The 8301-nt window shown below is 46.1% G+C and overlaps 1 long non-coding RNA gene across 1 annotated transcript; it reads left to right on the forward strand.

Annotated features, from left to right (window-relative positions):
• The first annotated feature begins 7284 nt into the window (after positions 1 to 7284).
• LOC125318770 lies at positions 7285 to 7751 on the forward strand. The gene is made up of 2 exons (XR_007200494.1): positions 7285 to 7321; positions 7710 to 7751. It is a non-coding gene; the product is annotated as an uncharacterized LOC125318770 (long non-coding RNA).
• Positions 7752 to 8301: the final 550 nt, after the last annotated feature.

An 8301-nucleotide genomic window follows, 5' to 3' on the forward strand; every position in this document is an offset into this window, starting at 1 on the left:
ACAGAGTCAGAGAAGTGGGTATTTGCTTTATTCGGCGCGCCGGCTGTGTGGGGATCGCTCCTCCAAACACACACACCCGGTGCTCTCTACAACACAGTATTATGGGCTAAATTATGAATATTCATCACATTTCCTTGGGACAGGTGTGGTTATACAACTTCTTTATCGGAAGTCATTAGCATATGGGCCACACATGCGCTGTGTGTCCTGGTGGTCGCGCTGAGGAAGACCTCTCCTCTTCCTCGGGGGTCTTCTCTGAGGAAGGCCAGTAGTCATCCTCTCATGAACTTTTCACCTTTCTCCCTGGGCATGCGTAGTCCTTTGAGGAATGATTCAGCGGTCTCGGAGATGATCCTTGTCCCCTCTATCTTGACAAGATGAGGGTGAATTTGGCTTCTTAGGCTTTGTAATTAACATCTTCTGTCTGAACTAACATTTGCTGTCTCCTAATAGTTAACTTGTGCTTACACGAGTTAGTTATTGACTGCCCCTTCTTCAATCCCCCCTTTTCTTTGGTTATTTGTAATTCTTTACAAATCTTGCATGTCTTTAAGAACCCTTCTCTATTTTATTTCTAAGTTTATGCTTTTGTCATTGAGCATAAGCATTGCGATTCTAAGTACATAAGATCATACAACAGTAACTACTAATACAAACAGTAAGTAAGAATGCAGTAACACAAATAGCTATTCCAAACAATTGTTTAAGCCAGGATAAGTTGGGTAAGCATGATGTAAGTTTGTTTCATACCTCTTTAAGCCTTCAAGAAGTCTCATCTAAGGTGATTTGATGCAATGTTCACTTTGGAGCAATAATCTTAACAGTTTTCTGGGTATGACTATGAGACCTTTTTATCTTAGCCCACCCATCTGTGCTCATTTTTTTTTCTTGTATCTAATTTAAATCATAATTAGAGTTAGGGCTTGGATCTGAACTCTACTGGCCACTGCCTTTGCTGTTTTGTCTGCCATAGCATTTCCCAGTTCAGGGATAGTGTTACCCTGGGAGTGTCCCTTACAATGCATTATAGCCACTTTGGAAGGTTTTACCACTGCTTCCAGTAACTGCATGATTGCAGTAGCATGCTTGATTTCTTTCTTCTGTATAGCCCTGTGAGCGTGTACCACCCCAAAAGCATACCTTGAATCAGTCCAAATGTTGATAGGTTTTCCTTTGGCTAACGCCAAGGCTCAAGTTAGGGCTGTTATTTCAGCCTTTTGAGCTGATGTCCCCACAGGTAACGGTTTTGCCTCAATGACAGCGTCTGTGGTTGTAACTGCATACCCAGCGAGCCGCTTACCATCCTTGACATAACTGCTTTCATCAGTGAACCAGTTGTCTGCATTTTCTAGCGGAGAGTCCTTTAGGTCCAGGCGGCCGGAGTCAACTGCCTCCATGGTTTCAATGCAGTCATGCTGTACAGGCTCCTCAGCAGCCTTGCCCTGGAGGTAGGCTGCTGGGTTTAAAACGTTGGTTACTTGGCTACTCACATCCTCCGATTCTGCTAGGACAGCTTGGTGTTTGAGAAAGCGAGATGGGCTTAACCAGTGATTTCCTTTCTGTGTGAGCACTGCTGACACTGTGTGAGAGGCAAAAACAGTTCTCTGCTGGCCCAGTGTGAACTTGAGGGCTTCCTCTATGTTCAGAGTCCCAGCTGCCACTGCACGTAGGCAGGTGGGCTCTCCTTGGCTGACCACGTCCAGCTGCTTGGAGAAATAAGCCACTGGCCTTTTGTGTGGTCCCAGCTTCTGTGCCAAAAGTTCCAGCACCAGTCCTTGTCTCTCATGTGAGAACAACAGAAAAGGTTTAGTGACATCTGGTATGCCCAATGCTGGAGCTTGCATTAACTCACGTTTCGGAGTTATCAATGCATTATTAGTCTCTGGTGTCCAGCATAGGTAAGTTCCCCCAGTCTCTTTTAGAAAGAGTTGGTATCAAGGTTTCACAATGAGTCCATAGTTGTAAATCTAGAATCTACACCATCCTGTCATTCTCAGAAAAGTTATCAGTTCTTTGGTTGTGGTTGGCCTGGGCATTTGACAAATTGCCTCTTTCCTGTTGTCTCCCGAGGCTCTCTCCCCTCTTGCTAGTTTATACCTTCGATATGTAACATTCTGGAGGACTAGCTGAGCCTTTTCAGGGGAGACTCTATATCCACTTAGTCCCAGAAAATTTAGAAGACTTACAGACTAGTTCTTGCAGTCTTCACGGGTCCTTGTTGCTATCAGCAGATCACCGACGTACTGTAGAAATGTACCTTCTCTAAGTGGCGGTGTCCAGGCTTCTAGTTCCTTGGCTAATTGATTTCCAAATCTCATGGCTCTTGAATCCTTGTGGCAATACAGTCCATGTAAGTTGGCTTTTTCTCCCTGTTCTGGGGTTTTTCCATTCAAAGGCAAAAATTTCCTGACTGCTTTCAGCTAATGGCAGACAAAAGAGAGCATCTTTTAAATGTTAAACTGAAAATCACACTCAGTCACTTTGTAATTTTGTGAGTAAAGTGTCCTCAGGTCCTGAACTAATCAATCACTTTCATTTGGCTTTCGTACTGGTAGAATTGGGGTACTGCAGGAAGATCTACACTCTCTCAACAACCTCTGATTAATCAATTCAGTAATTATTGGTTCTATTCTTACTCATGGTCCATGCCTTAGTGTATATTGTTTAATTGACCCTGGTTGTGCCCCTTCCAGTAGTTCAATAATCACTGGGGGAGGCCGTTTTGATCTCCCCGGAATTTCAACATCTTCTACTAATGGGATCACTTAATTTGTTCTTTTACTCTCTATGGGTATTTCTCTTTCTTTTATCTAATCTTAGTGGTTTAACTTACACTTTAAAGTCCTAGTCAGGTATCTTCAGGAGGCTTCTTTGGTTGTAGCTTCTTTCTACAGTTTTTGTTATAATAATATTCTTACTCTGCTGTATAATTCTATACATTATGAAGGATTAGTTTTTATGATACAAAACTAACACACAAAACATTTTCATACAAAATGTTCGCATGCAAACATATCTTTATATTAGGGCTATGCTCTGTTTTCCAGGAGCCAGATTATAGCACTCTTGTCATTTAATCTTGACACAAACTGTGGCTTTATTTTTGGTGGGATTAAAAATGAAATGAATTCTCTTTCAAATGTAGGGTTGTTTGTTTTTTGGGGGTTTTTTTTGGTGAATAAATTGCCTTCATCCCATTCTGCACCTACAACTGAGATTGCAGAATGTGCTATAAATAGGAGGGGTGAGGAAAAGTTAAAATATCCTCTTAAGACATATGGCATGAGATTGAACAGCACTTTAGTTTGAGAGCTCGTAGAAGGCTTTTCTATATCCCTCTTGGTTTAGGAAGGGGGATTCAATCATTTCTCATGTAGCATTTGCTTGCGATTTGTCAAGATTTTTTAATTCGCTAATTAGAAAATCCAAACAATTTAGCCAGATTATAATAATTTTGAAGCCTTCTGAGGCAGAACTGGGAAGGTTAGTCCATATTGGTAGGATTTCAAATATGTGTAAATTCTTATACCAACTCTCAGGATAATATTGGTTGAGACAAATGATACATCTAGAAGACCTTAACCACACCATTTTTCAGTAAAAAGACAAAACAAGTTAGACAAAAATTAGACTCAAGAATATGTAGAATGCTTTCACTACTATTTGATCTTTCACTAAGTCACTTGCAATGAAAACACAAACAAATTACAAACATTAACCAACTGACAATGCGAGCAATTATGGTGACACTTTAAATTTCATTGGTTTTCACACAGCTCCATCTCATGTGTTGGTAGATGCCTAGAAAAGAAAAGTGAAAATTTGGCCCACTAGACTGATTATTAAGAAGTAAAACTTTTTGGGGCTAACACAAAGTGATAGTGAAGCAATGATCATCACACATTTAGGTGTGATTTTGCTGCTTGCAGTTTCCTTCCTCTCAAACTGCTTTCTTTATCTTTGATGTCGGGACATTTGACATTCCTAGAAAAGAGAAAAGAAACAATAAAGCAGCTCTGCTTCGCCAGCAAGAGGAAAAGAAGCGATTAAAGATGTGAGTGCTGCGTGGAATCATTTGCATGAGGATACATCTTGTCTGCTATGCAGGATAGTTCCCAATAAACCATGCTTCTCCTGACCTTTATTTTTGGATTTCTACCACATAGTACAAGAGTCAAGATTAAAAATCCCAAAATGCTTTGTGGGCAGGGAATGAAAAGTGGGGAGGCACTTTTTTGTTTTCTTCAGCCTGCCTCTTTCTTTTGTTCCCTTCAGAGATCTCACTTCATTTCTGCTGGTTTTTGGAGCACATGTGCTTAGCTCTTCCCAGATCCCCTGGGCTTGTTTTAGCTCTGGGTGTCATGGACACTCTAAATTGTGAGGTTTTTTTCCCTCCATCTACCTCTGCTTCTTCAAGTGGTTTACCTTCCTTTACCTGTTGGAGTGATGGATTTTTCTCACCTTTTATTACTTAGTGCTTTTTCTGTATTTCCTTCATTCTCTAAAACCAACTTTTCACTTGCCCTGTGGCTGTTAGATGCCAGTTATGGGAGCATTAATTCTTTCTCTACTGCTTGTCTGAGCTTTCACAAGGAGCTGAGAGCTCTCTCGGGTTAAACTTGACTCGCTTCATCACCTTCCTTGCTGCTGCCTATGTCCTTGGACACTTAAGGGAATAAAGTCTCAGTGCGGAGGTGTGGAGATTGTAGTTGCGAAACTGTGGGTCTTTTTGAGAGACGAGAATGCTGTTCTCAATCTTTTCAAGGATAAACTGACCACCTTGTTTTGGGGCCAAGCGGGCTCAGATCAGCACAGAGGTGCCTGTTGCAGGTACTGAGCTTTGGAGGGCTGGCAGCAGCTTCTTGGGCTGTGTTTGTGTGGTGCTGTAAGGTTTGTGTTGGGTCCCTGGAGCAGTGGGAACAGAGCCCCCGTGAGATGCACATCAGGAAATGCGGGTACAAAGGGCCTGAAATGTGACCAGCTCTGGCATAGTTTCCATAGGACAAAATATTTTTACTGGGATTTTGGACAATTTGAGGCTCTTCCTCTTATCCTTTGCCTGGTGAACATTCCCCCTTTGCAAGAATGGGGAATCCTGAGCTCACACCATGGAAGTGCCTGATAAATATTTTTTTCTATTTTTCAATGTTTTCATCCCAGCAGGAGTGTCTCGGTTTTGAAAGACAGGTGTCTGCTAAGGAAGGCAGAGGCCCCCCTTGAAGTGGCAGATATAACCCCTTTTCCCTCCAAGTTATTATATTTTGAAATCAAGAGCCTTTAGGCGAAGATGTGGGAAATAGGAATAACAGTTCTTTACTATATATATATATGTATATAACCAGTCAAACAAAACAACAACAACTATGGCAGTAACAGCAATCACAAACCCAGTCCCAGCCTTCTCGGCTGTCAGGCTATTTCCCCTCGGGTGCAGTTTTGCTCACAGCCGGCAGGGGCGCTGGCGGCTCCCGGTGAGCAGGGCAGGTGCGATGGTTCCCCCGCGGCTGCAGGGGGCGCTCCGGGGCGAGCTCGGGAAACCCGCGGCACCGGTGCCCTGGGATCCCGGGAGGGATGGAACAAAGGCTTCACAAACCCCTGGGCAGCCGATCCCGGACTCTCAGGAACAGCAGGCTGAAACGGCAGGCTGGAACGGCAGGGACGGACGCAAATCCCGGGTGGCAGGCGAGATGTATCCAGATGGGAGAACCCCACGGAGGCCCAGGCAGGCAGGGCGAGCAGGGCTACAGCGTAGCGAAAGCTCGAAGCAGCAGCGGGGCAGGGCAGCCACAGCCCGGTCTCCAGCAGGGCAGGGAAAGCGGCTTTTGGGGTCCCGGCGTTGTTTCCAGCAGGAAGAAAGAACGGCCAAAAAGAAAGAAGCAGCAGCTCCTTTCTCTGCAGCTTCTCTCTCCGGACGCTCAGAGCGAACTGACCCCACACCCAGGTGTAGACAAAGGAGTAGCCAGGCCCGCCCCACTCCCCTTTTTGTCTTTCTTAAGTACAGCTATTTGTCCCCTAGCAACATGCATATGGGAGAAAATTCCTTTAACAGGAAAAAAAAAACTAAGACTAAACTAAAACCCCAACAAGGAGTCAGAGAATACGTGATTTTCCCCTCAATTTAAAGCCTCAGAAAGGAGGGACAATAGGGCTTTACCCTTCCTTTAAACCTTAGGATGATGAAAATGGGGGAGTTCTGCTCAATTCGAACCCATAACATAGCATTGTCAAAGTTATCTGCTTCTATTTAAACTAGAAAATAATGGAAACTAGGGATTCCCTGTCAAGCAATACCCCTAAGAGCATGGAAAAGGCAGGGTTTTCTTCAATTAGTACCCTTAAAATTGCAGAGGAAGGGGATTCCCCCTCAATTTAAACACAGTCATGAAGAAGGAAGATTGTCCTTTTGTTTAAAGCCCTTTTCTCCTGGTAAACCTCCTTTTTTCTGGGGGCACTGGGTTAGGACTGACGAGGTGAAAGGGGAAAGTTGAACGTTTCCCCCTGAGAGCCCATGTGCTGCCCTGCCTCCTTAGGTGCTGCCCCTAAGGAGAAAATACCCATTTTGGTAGCACAGATCCCATGTTGACAGTATTGCATCTCTGCCCACATAAGACGTCAGAAAACTGGGATTTTGCAATTTGGTATTCTGAAACGGGGCTGTTTTGATTTTTTTGCAACTTGATTTTCTAGTATTTTGAAACTGAATTTTTTTGGTATTTTGGAACTTGGTCCTCTGGTACTTTGAAACTAGATACTCTGGTATTGTAAAACTGGATTGCTGTTGTATTTTGTAACTTGGTATTCCAGTATTAGATGTAATTTCCTCAGGAAAAACACTTGGATCACTGCATCACTTTCTTGTTTTAGGCTCACCAGTCAGCCGGGCTATCCAAGTCCATCCTCCCCAGCGGGGAGAGCGGGAGCACGTCCGGCCATGGAGAATTTCTGGGAGAGCCCGGGAGAAGAAAGAAGGCTCCAGCTTCACAGATCTGTGTCATAACCCATCCTGTCGGCCGCTCCTGTTTGATCCTGGTGCATTTGTCCTCTTGGATTCAGCCTGAGCAGCGCTAATTAATTGCTGGGAATGAAGCAGCCTTTGGTACTTCTTTTCCACGAAACCTCTCCATCCTGCCCTTCAATCCTTTTGCAAACATGGGAAAAACCCAAAACTCCGTTTTTCCCCCCCTCTCCCCTTCACTTTGCCTCCTCTTTTCTCGCAGGCTTTGGACTATCCAGGCTTGCATGTGGATTAGGCAGAGCACCCTGTAGGCTCAGCTCCAGGTGGGATTGCAGCGGTGTTGGAAGCACCAGGGATTCTCCCAAGGTTTGGTGTGAGGAGCTGCATCTTGGGAGGGGCTGGGATTTTGTGCACTTCTGGGTTTTTTTTTTCTCCTGTTTGCCTTTTGGGCCGCCTCAGAGAAAAAGCTGGAAACCACAGAAAGGGAAGGGGGTTCCCAAATTCCTTTCCAAATCCTCAGAGGAGGCACAAATCCACGTGCAGCTGAGGAAAGAGATGAGAATGGGAATGAGGGGGGTCATGCTGGGTGCCCTCCCCCAGAGGGACCCAAAACTGCCAGAAAATTCACAGGGAGGGGAGAGTGTAGAATACTAAACCCCTCGTTTTTCACTTTTAGGTATATTGATGCCGCATACTAATTTATGTATAGATTAATTTTCAAATACAGCCTCTCTATCTACCCTAACATATACAGCAATATAAGAAGCTGGGAATAGAGATCAGCAGGTTTTGAGAATAACGAGCCGACGTTTTTCTCCAGGAAGGAAAGAAGCAAGTGCCTGGCCCAGGAGCCGAGACGCTCGGGCTGCAGGAGCTGCAGAGCGCCCAGAGGCGGCTTTTCCCTCTGCTCTGTCCCTGCCCCCGGGCTGAGCTGGGCGGCGCTGCTGCCGCCCGGTGCCGGCTGAGCCGAGAGGGCGGCGGCCTCAGTGGCTGCCGAGCGTGGCAAGGGCAAGGAGAGGGAGCGAGCGGGGCGGCGTCTGTCAGCGGAGGGGAGGGGCGAAGGGCGGTTCGGAGCGCCGAGGGACACGGCCGTGCGTGAGCGGGGCCACAGCTATGGAAAGGAGTGGGCGCCGTGCGGGGCGGCGACCGCGAGGAATGACAGCGCGGGGGGCGGCCCGGCGGGGCCGGTTTTGCCGGGCAGCAGAGGCGCGGTCGCAGCGCGACCCGGGGCGGGGAGCACCGGGCGGGCACGGTCGGAATCGAGCCGCCCGCGTGCCGCTCTCAAGGGGGCGGCTCGGAAAGGAAGGCGCAGTTGGGCGCTTTCGGGATGGCGGTAAGTGACGCTT

Source organism: Corvus hawaiiensis, chromosome 31 (genome assembly GCF_020740725.1).
Source record: "Corvus hawaiiensis isolate bCorHaw1 chromosome 31, bCorHaw1.pri.cur, whole genome shotgun sequence".
Taxonomy (NCBI): Eukaryota; Metazoa; Chordata; class Aves; order Passeriformes; family Corvidae; genus Corvus; species Corvus hawaiiensis.